We start from the raw sequence: 12,275 nt of genomic DNA, 5'->3' as shown, positions 1-12,275 counted from the left end.
AGAATTGGGTTGACTTCCTGGATTTTGCCAAGAAAGCCCTGGATGGGTGGGTCCAAGGTAATGAGGTGGAGGACTATCGAGGGTTGTACGACCTGATACTCAAGGAACATCTACTCGAGAAATGTCTTCCCGAGCTGAGGCAACACCTGGTAGACAGCAAACTTACTTGCCCCCGTAAGCTTGCTGAGGAGGCGGACATTTGGGCAAGTACCCGAGTGTCCACGAAGGGGACGGGAGGAGATTCTCAGAAGTCCGGACAGGGCGCTCCCCAGAAGAAAGAGGGGGGAGATAACAAGAAGCAGGAGTTCTCCAAAGGCCCCCAAAATACCTTTAAGGGGAAAAGTTTCTTCTCCACTTCTAAGGCTAACCCGCAGAAGAACCCTAATCCTGGCCAGAGTCAGCAGCCAAGGGTTATCCATTGCTATGAGTGCGGTGGTATTGGACATTATAAGGGAGACGTGAAATGCCCAAAGAGACCACCCCCTCCCACTGGAGGAAAGGCCCCGGGAGTCGCTAGTGTAGCGCTCGGGGAGGAGATGCCCTTAGTTAAGGGGGGGGAGTGGGCGGGTGTCACCTTAGTGTCCCTGGGTGATCGGGAGGTGGTTCCAAAGATCCAGGTGCCCTCAAATACTACCAAGTATGGGCAATGGGTCACCATCAATGGCCATAGAGGGGAAGCTCTGAGAGATACAGGAGCCAGTATGACTATGGTAAGGAGTCATCTGGTGTCCTCAGAGCAGGTGATTCCAGGCGTACTTCATCCAGCCGCGATGGCTGACGGCAGAATGGGCCACTATCCTGTGGCCGAGGTTCCCTTTGAGTGGGGAGGGGTTGCAGGTTCACTTCGAGTTGCCGTAAGCCCCGCGGTGCCAGTCGATTGTCTGCTGGGCAATGATATGGAGCACAATGCTTGGAAGGAGGTGGAATACCGGACTCATACTGAGATGCTGGGTACACCTGATTGGGCCTGTGTGAGTACCAGGTCTGCGGCTACTCGGGAGGAGAAGTCGCGTGGGTTGGAGCCTGGAACAATGGCCCACCCAGCTGCTGATGAGGGAACATTTCGAGGACAGGAGGAGCCTGCCTCGAGGTCCATGCCCCGTGAGACGGATAGGCCACCTGTGGAGGTGGACCCGGAGTCCGCGGAGGAGGACATAGTTCCGTTGGAGGACTTGCCTATCCCCGCTGAGTGGCGAGTGGAAGGAGGACCATCCAGGGAGGAACTGAGCAAGGGACAAAGGGAATGTCCCACCCTCGAGGGTCTGAGGCAACAGGCTGAAGCCCAGGCAGCAGGTAACGAGTCTGGGAACTATCGTGTTTACTGGGAGGATGGTCTCCTCTACAGTGAACCCAGGGCGCCAGTGCACGGATTGTCATGGGCCCTGGTAGTCCCACAGTGTTACCGAGCCTTCCTATTAGAGTTGGCTCATGAGATTCCCTTGGCAGGACACTTGGGTCAGGACAAGACCTTTGCCCGGCTTGTCCCCCACTTTTATTGGCCTCGAATGAGGGTGGCATCCGACACATACTGTCGGTCGTGCGTGTCATGCCAAGCCAGTGGGAAAACAGGGACGAAGCTGAAGGCTCCCCTGGAACCACTTCACGTCGTTGGTACCCCCTTTGAAAGGGTGGGCATCGACATTGCTGGGCCCCTAGATCCACCTACATCATCCGGTCACAGGTTTATCCTGGTCCTGGTGGATCACGCCACAAGGTATCCACAGGCAATTCCTCTGAGAACCATTACTGCACCAGTAGTGGCCAAGGCCCTGATGGGGATCTTTACCCGAGTGGGATTCCCCAAGGAAGTTGTGTCTGACAGGGGGACCAACTTCCTGTCAGCATATATGCGGGCCATGTGGAAGGAGTGTGGAGTGACTTACAGGTTCACCACTCCTTATCACCCACAGACCAATGGTCTTGTGGAAAGGTTCAACCAAACCTTGAAGGGTATGATCAGAAGTCTACCCGAAAGCATGCGGAGGAAATGGGACGTCCTCCTACCCTGTTTGCTCTTTTCCTACAGGGAAGTGCCGCAAAAGGGAATGGGCTTCAGCCCCTTCGAGCTTTTGTACGGGCACCCTGTACGTGGACCTCTCAGCCTGGTGAGGGACTCCTGGGAAAGGTCTCCCCGGAAAGTTCCCCAGGATGTGGTGAGCTACATGCTGGCCTTCCGAAGCCAAATGGCTAAGTTGTGGAAGCAAGCTTCTGACAACTTGGAAGCCAGTCAGGCAGTTATGAAAGCGTGGTATGACCACAACGCTCACCCAGTGGAGTTGGAGCCTGGCCAGAAGGTGTGGGTGATGGAGCCTGGAGAGCTGAGTGCCCTCCAGGATCATTGGACAGGCCCCTACGAGGTATTGGAGAAGAAGGGCAAGTCTACCGATCTGGTGGACGTAAAGACCCCTTGGCATCCGCATCGGGTGTTACATGCCAATCGCCTCAAGCCCCACTACGAGAGGCCCGAAGTCATGTTGGTTATGGTGACTGACGGATCGGAGGAAGAGGACACGGAGCCTGTCCCCGACCTTTTTGCGTCTCAAGAAAAGGATGGGTCAGTGGACGGAGTGAAACTCTCGCCAACCCTGACTCCTGAGCAGCACGAGGAATGTCGCCAGGTCTTGGGGTCATTCGCTCCTCTGTTCTCCCTTGTCCCGGGTAAGACCCACTTGTGTACCCATGACGTGGACACAGGGGACAGCCCACCTGTGAAGTCAAAGTCTTACCGGCTGTCTGATAAGGTGAAGGCCAGTATCCAAAGCGAAGTAGCTAAGATGCTGGAGCTAGGAGTCATCGAACCTTCAAGTAGCCCTTGGTCTAGCCCGGTGGTGTTAGTTTCTAAAGCTGCCCCACCTGGCACCACCCCAGAATTGAGATTCTGTGTGGACTACCGAGGACTAAATTCGGTAACCAAAACGGATGCTCATCCGATCCCTCGGGCGGATGAATTGATTGACCGGTTGGGAGCTGCCCAATATCTCAGTACCATTGACCTCACTGCAGGGTACTGGCAGATTCCCATGTCTAATGGAGCCAAGGAAAGGTCAGCCTTCTCCACACCTGATGGACACTACCAGTTTTGCGTCATGCTCTTTGGGCTCAAGAACGCTCCTGCCACTTTTCAGTGGCTGGTGAACACGATCCTCACTGGGATGGAGTCATTCTCTGCTGCTTACTTGGATGACATAGCTGTCTTCAGTAGCAGCTGGGAGGATCACTTGCAGCACTTGCAAGCCATTCTCCAGGCCCTGGAACGGGCTGGCTTGACGATCAAGGCCAGCAAATGTCAGATTGGACAGGGGTCGGTAGTGTACTTAGGACACTTGGTGGGCCGGGGAACGGTGCAGCCCCTTCAGGCGAAGATTGAGGCAATCATGGCCTGGAAACACCCCAAGACCCAGACTGAGGTCCGAGCCTTCCTGGGCCTCACAGGTTACTACAGACGATTCGTGAAGGGGTAGGGCACTATCGTGGCACCCCTTACAGAACTCACAGCCAAAAAGTAACCCAGGAGAGTCATTTGGACGGAGGCTTGCCAGCGAGCCTTCGACACTCTGAAACAAGCATTGTGTAAAGCTCCAGTCCTGAAGGCTCCAGATTTTTCAAAAGAGTTCATTGTCCAGACAGATGCATCCGACATTGGCATTGGGGCGGTGCTATCGCAACTCAATGAAGAGGGTCTGGATCAGCCCGTGGTCTTTCTGTCACGAAGACTGCTTCCCCGGGAACAGAGGGAGAGTACCATCGAGCGGGAAGCCTTTGCGGTGGTCTGGGCACTGAAGAAGCTGCGACCATATTTGTTTGGTTCACACTTCCTTGTTCAGACAGACCACCGACCCCTTCGTTGGCTCATGCAAATGAAGGGGGAAAATCCCAAACTGTTGAGGTGGTCTATCTTCCTACAGGGAATGGACTTTCGGGTGGAACACCGGCCCGGAGTTGACCACGCCAATGCAGACGGTCTCTCCAGGTATATCCGCCTTAGTGTTGAGGACTCCCAAGGGGTTGGGTAGCTCTCCCCACTTTCAGCTGGGGGGGACGCGTGTTAGACCCGTCTGCTTCTGAGAGTCCCCTCACCACTATGATTTCTTTTGTTCCCCTGTACCTCCCAAAATTTGTCGCTTTTTATTTGTCTACCAGGACTTTTTATGTGTTGTTTCATGGGGTTAGATGTTCCTTGACGCCCAGTTGCTCACAAGGTTTGTGGCACCTATTTACAAGGCGCCTGGCCCAAACCTGTGGCATTACAAGCTGGGGTCGTCAACCTGTGTAAATGAACTTAAAATGGTGGACACCCTTTTTCTGCACTGTAAACGGGGGGCAGGATGCACACCTGTTAATCCAAACTCTCAAAGTTGATTTCTTTTTTACTCAAGCTTGCGTGCTGATTGAATATAGTGCCATGCCCTAACGGCACGAAAATTAACAATTTCACTGTAGTGGGAGCTACATCTAGCCCCAAAACAATCGCACAGCTGAATGCGCACCATTGCTTAATTATTTATCAATTTTTTCAAAGTTCATCCATTTTGTTCCAAGGTTTTCCAATTTTATAATTCTTATTCTTTTGTCTCAGTCTGAGTCCACACGCATAAGTGTATACGCTGTTTACGAGTTTTTACTGTTCAAACATGTCTATCCAGACTTTAAGAATGAGCAGGACTGAAGCATAAATTCATTTCAGGCAGCGTTTATTAAACAAATACCCAATGCATTTCGGGCTTGACGCCCTTCTTCGGGGGTCTCTGTAAACAAATGAAAAATAACCACAATCACAAACTAAATTATCCACTTCAGTATGGCATTATCACTGTTAACCCAATTTGACTAATACTGTTACGTGATCCCAGAAACCATTACAGCATTTGAAATACTTTCCCCGTGTATCTCTGCGTTATTAGAGTTCCTAAGTAACATGCAGTGTCATTGATATACTTTTATCTCTTTAAATCCTTGCCAAATGCCTATTTTGCGAGCAGTCAAAACCCTCCCCGTCGCCCAGTTCCTTAAAATCGATTTTACAAGCAGTTAATCCTCCCCGTCACCCAATGCCTTGCGTGCAAGTTTTTCAAAATGACTCTCAAGTATTCCCTCGTTGTATATCGCCAATGTGACCCTTCAAGACCTATCCATGTTCAAAAACCCTCAGTATGCACCCTTCAGTGAATAAACATATACAAGCAGCCGAGGCTTATCCCTTTCGTTTACTTCCCTGGTAGCTATTTTACAATTTCACCGCTCTCCGTGACAACACTCCACCATTTACGTTCTATCCCCCGAACCATGCCTCTGCTGTGCACCAAGCTAGTCACGTACCTGCCTGCTGTTTGTTAAAAACCGTGCGTTCTTCCTCCGTTAAGGCTTCCCATTACTCTCCCTCCCTGTATCGCGCTCTTATAAGCCCCTGGTTTCAACTTCCCAATTAGACTCGCAGTTCAGATCTCCCGCCCACCCGGTGTTACTTGTTAAGTATTATTCATGAAACACTGCTGATCCCATAATGCAATTCAAATCCATTTAAACATTCAATGTAATTCACGGTAATGTTACCGAATGTTAAACAAAGGTTTGCCAAGTGATGTGCTATTTATCAAATGTGGATATTAAATGTTATTTCCATCTGTCAACAAATCCATGGATGTCTCTGCCACTGTCCTTAATGAACCACGTTGATGTTCCCGACGTGCAGACTCATACTTCATTACCTTCATTTCATCTATATTCTTTGTCTTCATCCTTGGGTGCTATCCTGGTGTAGGGCATTTCTGGTTAACTGCACTGTAAACGGGGGGCAGGATGCACACCTGTTAATCCAAACTCTCAAAGTTGATTTCTTTTTTACTCAAGCTTGCGTGCTGATTGAATATAGTGCCATGCCCTAACGGCACGAAAATTAACAATTTCACTGTAGTGGGAGCTACATCTAGCCCCAAAACAATCGCACAGCTGAATGCGCACCATTGCTTAATTATTTATCAATTTTTTCAAAGTTCATCCATTTTGTTCCAAGGTTTTCCAATTTTATAATTCTTATTCTTTTGTCTCAGTCTGAGTCCACACGCATAAGTGTATACGCTGTTTACGAGTTTTTACTGTTCAAACATGTCTATCCAGACTTTAAGAATGAGCAGGACTGAAGCATAAATTCATTTCAGGCAGCGTTTATTAAACAAATACCCAATGCATTTCGGGCTTGACGCCCTTCTTCGGGGGTCTCTGTAAACAAATGAAAAATAACCACAATCACAAACTAAATTATCCACTTCAGTATGGCATTATCACTGTTAACCCAATTTGACTAATACTGTTACGTGATCCCAGAAACCATTACAGCATTTGAAATACTTTCCCCGTGTATCTCTGCGTTATTAGAGTTCCTAAGTAACATGCAGTGTCATTGATATACTTTTATCTCTTTAAATCCTTGCCAAATGCCTATTTTGCGAGCAGTCAAAACCCTCCCCGTCGCCCAGTTCCTTAAAATCGATTTTACAAGCAGTTAATCCTCCCCGTCACCCAATGCCTTGCGTGCAAGTTTTTCAAAATGACTCTCAAGTATTCCCTCGTTGTATATCGCCAATGTGACCCTTCAAGACCTATCCATGTTCAAAAACCCTCAGTATGCACCCTTCAGTGAATAAACATATACAAGCAGCCGAGGCTTATCCCTTTCGTTTACTTCCCTGGTAGCTATTTTACAATTTCACCGCTCTCCGTGACAACACTCCACCATTTACGTTCTATCCCCCGAACCATGCCTCTGCTGTGCACCAAGCTAGTCACGTACCTGCCTGCTGTTTGTTAAAAACCGTGCGTTCTTCCTCCGTTAAGGCTTCCCATTACTCTCCCTCCCTGTATCGCGCTCTTATAAGCCCCTGGTTTCAACTTCCCAATTAGACTCGCAGTTCAGATCTCCCGCCCACCCGGTGTTACTTGTTAAGTATTATTCATGAAACACTGCTGATCCCATAATGCAATTCAAATCCATTTAAACATTCAATGTAATTCACGGTAATGTTACCGAATGTTAAACAAAGGTTTGCCAAGTGATGTGCTATTTATCAAATGTGGATATTAAATGTTATTTCCATCTGTCAACAAATCCATGGATGTCTCTGCCACTGTCCTTAATGAACCACGTTGATGTTCCCGACGTGCAGACTCATACTTCATTACCTTCATTTCATCTATATTCTTTGTCTTCATCCTTGGGTGCTATCCTGGTGTAGGGCATTTCTGGTTAACTGCACTGTAAACGGGGGGCAGGATGCACACCTGTTAATCCAAACTCTCAAAGTTGATTTCTTTTTTACTCAAGCTTGCGTGCTGATTGAATATAGTGCCATGCCCTAACGGCACGAAAATTAACAATTTCACTGTAGTGGGAGCTACATCTAGCCCCAAAACAATCGCACAGCTGAATGCGCACCATTGCTTAATTATTTATCAATTTTTTCAAAGTTCATCCATTTTGTTCCAAGGTTTTCCAATTTTATAATTCTTATTCTTTTGTCTCAGTCTGAGTCCACACGCATAAGTGTATACGCTGTTTACGAGTTTTTACTGTTCAAACATGTCTATCCAGACTTTAAGAATGAGCAGGACTGAAGCATAAATTCATTTCAGGCAGCGTTTATTAAACAAATACCCAATGCATTTCGGGCTTGACGCCCTTCTTCGGGGGTCTCTGTAAACAAATGAAAAATAACCACAATCACAAACTAAATTATCCACTTCAGTATGGCATTATCACTGTTAACCCAATTTGACTAATACTGTTACGTGATCCCAGAAACCATTACAGCATTTGAAATACTTTCCCCGTGTATCTCTGCGTTATTAGAGTTCCTAAGTAACATGCAGTGTCATTGATATACTTTTATCTCTTTAAATCCTTGCCAAATGCCTATTTTGCGAGCAGTCAAAACCCTCCCCGTCGCCCAGTTCCTTAAAATCGATTTTACAAGCAGTTAATCCTCCCCGTCACCCACGCAAGGCATTGGGTGACGGGGAGGATTAACTGCTTGTAAAATCGATTTTAAGGAACTGGGCGACGGGGAGGGTTTTGACTGGATAATTTAGTTTGTGATTGTGGTTATTTTTCATTTGTTTACAGAGACCCCCGAAGAAGGGCGTCAAGCCCGAAATGCATTGGGTATTTGTTTAATAAACGCTGCCTGAAATGAATTTATGCTTCAGTCCTGCTCATTCTTAAAGTCTGGATAGACATGTTTGAACAGTAAAAACTCGTAAACAGCGTATACACTTATGCGTGTGGACTCAGACTGAGACAAAAGAATAAGAATTATAAAATTGGAAAACCTTGGAACAAAATGGATGAACTTTGAAAAAATTGATAAATAATTAAGCAATGGTGCGCATTCAGCTGTGCGATTGTTTTGGGGCTAGATGTAGCTCCCACTACAGTGAAATTGTTAATTTTCGTGCCGTTAGGGCATGGCACTATATTCAATCAGCACGCAAGCTTGAGTAAAAAAGAAATCAACTTTGAGAGTTTGGATTAACAGGTGTGCATCCTGCCCCCCGTTTACAGTGCAGTTAACCAGAAATGCCCTACACCAGGATAGCACCCAAGGATGAAGACAAAGAATATAGATGAAATGAAGGTAATGAAGTATGAGTCTGCACGTCGGGAACATCAACGTGGTTCATTAAGGACAGTGGCAGAGACATCCATGGATTTGTTGACAGATGGAAATAACATTTAATATCCACATTTGATAAATAGCACATCACTTGGCAAACCTTTGTTTAACATTCGGTAACATTACCGTGAATTACATTGAATGTTTAAATGGATTTGAATTGCATTATGGGATCAGCAGTGTTTCATGAATAATACTTAACAAGTAACACCGGGTGGGCGGGAGATCTGAACTGCGAGTCTAATTGGGAAGTTGAAACCAGGGGCTTATAAGAGCGCGATACAGGGAGGGAGAGTAATGGGAAGCCTTAACGGAGGAAGAACGCACGGTTTTTAACAAACAGCAGGCAGGTACGTGACTAGCTTGGTGCACAGCAGAGGCATGGTTCGGGGGATAGAACGTAAATGGTGGAGTGTTGTCACGGAGAGCGGTGAAATTGTAAAATAGCTACCAGGGAAGTAAACGAAAGGGATAAGCCTCGGCTGCTTGTATATGTTTATTCACTGAAGGGTGCATACTGAGGGTTTTTGAACATGGATAGGTCTTGAAGGGTCACATTGGCGATATACAACGAGGGAATACTTGAGAGTCATTTTGAAAAACTTGCACGCAAGGCATTGGGTGACGGGGAGGATTAACTGCTTGTAAAATCGATTTTAAGGAACTGGGCGACGGGGAGGGTTTTGACTGCTCGCAAAATAGGCATTTGGCAAGGATTTAAAGAGATAAAAGTATATCAATGACACTGCATGTTACTTAGGAACTCTAATAACGCAGAGATACACGGGGAAAGTATTTCAAATGCTGTAATGGTTTCTGGGATCACGTAACAGTATTAGTCAAATTGGGTTAACAGTGATAATGCCATACTGAAGTGGATAATTTAGTTTGTGATTGTGGTTATTTTTCATTTGTTTACAGAGACCCCCGAAGAAGGGCGTCAAGCCCGAAATGCATTGGGTATTTGTTTAATAAACGCTGCCTGAAATGAATTTATGCTTCAGTCCTGCTCATTCTTAAAGTCTGGATAGACATGTTTGAACAGTAAAAACTCGTAAACAGCGTATACACTTATGCGTGTGGACTCAGACTGAGACAAAAGAATAAGAATTATAAAATTGGAAAACCTTGGAACAAAATGGATGAACTTTGAAAAAATTGATAAATAATTAAGCAATGGTGCGCATTCAGCTGTGCGATTGTTTTGGGGCTAGATGTAGCTCCCACTACAGTGAAATTGTTAATTTTCGTGCCGTTAGGGCATGGCACTATATTCAATCAGCACGCAAGCTTGAGTAAAAAAGAAATCAACTTTGAGAGTTTGGATTAACAGGTGTGCATCCTGCCCCCCGTTTACAGTGCAGTTAACCAGAAATGCCCTACACCAGGATAGCACCCAAGGATGAAGACAAAGAATATAGATGAAATGAAGGTAATGAAGTATGAGTCTGCACGTCGGGAACATCAACGTGGTTCATTAAGGACAGTGGCAGAGACATCCATGGATTTGTTGACAGATGGAAATAACATTTAATATCCACATTTGATAAATAGCACATCACTTGGCAAACCTTTGTTTAACATTCGGTAACATTACCGTGAATTACATTGAATGTTTAAATGGATTTGAATTGCATTATGGGATCAGCAGTGTTTCATGAATAATACTTAACAAGTAACACCGGGTGGGCGGGAGATCTGAACTGCGAGTCTAATTGGGAAGTTGAAACCAGGGGCTTATAAGAGCGCGATACAGGGAGGGAGAGTAATGGGAAGCCTTAACGGAGGAAGAACGCACGGTTTTTAACAAACAGCAGGCAGGTACGTGACTAGCTTGGTGCACAGCAGAGGCATGGTTCGGGGGATAGAACGTAAATGGTGGAGTGTTGTCACGGAGAGCGGTGAAATTGTAAAATAGCTACCAGGGAAGTAAACGAAAGGGATAAGCCTCGGCTGCTTGTATATGTTTATTCACTGAAGGGTGCATACTGAGGGTTTTTGAACATGGATAGGTCTTGAAGGGTCACATTGGCGATATACAACGAGGGAATACTTGAGAGTCATTTTGAAAAACTTGCACGCAAGGCATTGGGTGACGGGGAGGATTAACTGCTTGTAAAATCGATTTTAAGGAACTGGGCGACGGGGAGGGTTTTGACTGCTCGCAAAATAGGCATTTGGCAAGGATTTAAAGAGATAAAAGTATATCAATGACACTGCATGTTACTTAGGAACTCTAATAACGCAGAGATACACGGGGAAAGTATTTCAAATGCTGTAATGGTTTCTGGGATCACGTAACAGTATTAGTCAAATTGGGTTAACAGTGATAATGCCATACTGAAGTGGATAATTTAGTTTGTGATTGTGGTTATTTTTCATTTGTTTACAGAGACCCCCGAAGAAGGGCGTCAAGCCCGAAATGCATTGGGTATTTGTTTAATAAACGCTGCCTGAAATGAATTTATGCTTCAGTCCTGCTCATTCTTAAAGTCTGGATAGACATGTTTGAACAGTAAAAACTCGTAAACAGCGTATACACTTATGCGTGTGGACTCAGACTGAGACAAAAGAATAAGAATTATAAAATTGGAAAACCTTGGAACAAAATGGATGAACTTTGAAAAAATTGATAAATAATTAAGCAATGGTGCGCATTCAGCTGTGCGATTGTTTTGGGACACCCTTTTTCCTCATGTGAAGTGACTCCCATTGGAGCCTTCATGAACCCTGGCCTCTTGAGGTTTTGGCGCCCTTTGTTTGGCGCGCATTTCTGACAGGAATTCCTTTATTTTCCTCAGGTACACAAAATGGCTGCTCTAGAACCCCAGTACGGTGGCTGTGAGTGTCCTAAATACCCCTCAAGAGTGCCTTGTCATTGTCACCGCCAGAGAAGGTTCTAGAACCTCTGGCTCGTGCCAGTACCCCAGGGCACTGGCTATATAAGGCCCAGTCCCTGGCGGCCATTTGAGATTGAATGAAGGATTAAGAGATTCCAGACTTGACACCAGATTGACACCTGCCCTGTTGACCCCTGAGGTGGCTGGTAGAGCAGGCAGTAGAGCAGCAGAGGGTTGCTGGCGTTGTGTCTGACTTGCGTTCCAGTCAGCTACGTGAGAAGTGATCTAGCGCCTACAGCGCCTGCCCAGCGAGTACCTCATTGCCCCCAAAAGACTGTGGCCAGATTCGTGTGCCTCCCCGCCCCCCGGTGGTGAACTGTGATCGACTTATCGAGTCGCGAGGCGAGAGCAAATTCGCCGCGACCGCGATCGTTAGCTGTGCCCCCTTCGCGTCAGGTGCCTCTAGAGGGGAGCTCAGACGTCTCCGAGCCCCACCAGCGTAGAGCGCTTCCTGCGCAGATAGAAGGTGAGGGGGTGCGCCGGGGCGGGGAAAGGCCGGCCTTCGTTGGGCGGGACTAGCGTCTCTGCCACTCCCCAGTGACCCGGGAGCTGTAGCTGTGGGCGGGAACCACCCTGTATGCGGAAGTCGGAGGGAGGTCCGTGGAGCCCCTGAGAGCCCCGTCGCTAACGAGAGAAGTGCTGTGCCCGACTGAATCGTATTTTGATTGCAGCCGATGTGAGGTGGGCCCGTTTCTTCATAGTGAATGCA

The 12,275-nt window shown here is 46.9% G+C and overlaps 1 protein-coding gene across 1 annotated transcript in view; it reads right to left on the bottom strand.

Moving 5' to 3' along the window:
* The window catches only part of LOC144769637 (alpha-tectorin-like), a 355,087-nt gene that overhangs the window by 189,158 nt on the left and 153,654 nt on the right, over positions 1-12,275 (bottom strand). The window lies entirely within an intron of this gene.

Source organism: Lissotriton helveticus, chromosome 7 (genome assembly GCF_964261635.1).
Source record: "Lissotriton helveticus chromosome 7, aLisHel1.1, whole genome shotgun sequence".
Classification (NCBI taxonomy): domain Eukaryota; kingdom Metazoa; phylum Chordata; class Amphibia; order Caudata; family Salamandridae; genus Lissotriton; species Lissotriton helveticus.
The sequence above is the reverse complement of the archived record's forward strand: the minus strand, read 5'-3'. Positions and strand labels throughout refer to the sequence as shown.